Below are 1,205 nucleotides of genomic sequence, written 5' to 3' on the forward strand. Positions count from 1 at the left end.
AAAGACAAATGATTTTGTGGCTATTAAAAATGCTGCAATGGAGATACTCGGAGTAAAATGTGCAATGGAGCTCCCTAATGATGTTCAAATTCTCTTCCATCTTCTATCAAATTATAAGGATGGGGATGAGATCCTTATTGAAAATCATCCACGGCTGTTGACAGAGAAAGAGAAAATAAGACTCTTCAATGACATGTATACACATGTGTAAATTCTTGGAAAGAAAGATCAAGCAAAAGACATCAGAATTAAACAACATACCTTATGGCAATGGGGCTTGGAAAATAAGAATCCAGAGGAATGCATATCTGGATGCAATCGACCGTCACAAGAATAGGATGAGTTACTACCAAGACAGCCAAGATGACATCCTATTGCTGCACCGTAATGCAATTCAACACCTTCCCAAGGACTACTCAGTGGTTGTGGTGCACGCAAAGGTGCAGGTTTAATTTGAAGTTCATCACGTAGAGCATATTGTTTCTACGACCTGTCCAGGAGCGACACTGGTCCAGCTCATCATGGTGATGTGAAATGTCAACCGAAGAAAAAGAAAATTACTGAAAAGAGCTACACTAGAAAGTAAAAAGGCAAATGATTTTATGGCTATTAAGAATGCTGCAATGGAGATACTCGGAGTACAATGTGCAATGGAGCTTCCTAATGATGTTCAAATGCTCTTCCATCTTCTATCAAATTATAAGGATGGGGATGAGATCCTTATTGAAAATCATTCACGGCTGTTGACAGAGACAGAGAAAATAAGACTCTTCAATGACATGTATACACATGTGTAAATTCTTGGAAAGAAAGATCAAGCAAAAGACATCAGAATTAAACAACATACCTTATGGCAATGGGGCTTGGAAAATAAGAATCCAGAGGAATGCATATCTGGATGCAATCGACCGTCACAAGAATAGATGAGTTACTACCAAGACAGCCAAGATGGCATCCTATTTCTGCACCGTAATGCAATTCAACACCTTCCAAAGGACTACTCAGTGGTTGTGGTGCACGCAAAGGTGCAGGTTTAATTTGAAGTTTATCACGTAGAGCATATTGTTTCTACGACCTGTCCAGGAGCGACACTGGTCCAGCTCATCGTAGTGATGTGAAATGTCAACCGAAGAAAAAGGAAATTACTGAAAAGAGCTACACTAGAAGGAAAGACAAATGATTTTGTGGCTATTAAGAATGCTGCA

Source organism: Setaria italica, chromosome I, assembly GCF_000263155.2.
Source record: "Setaria italica strain Yugu1 chromosome I, Setaria_italica_v2.0, whole genome shotgun sequence".
Taxonomy (NCBI): Eukaryota; Viridiplantae; Streptophyta; class Magnoliopsida; order Poales; family Poaceae; genus Setaria; species Setaria italica.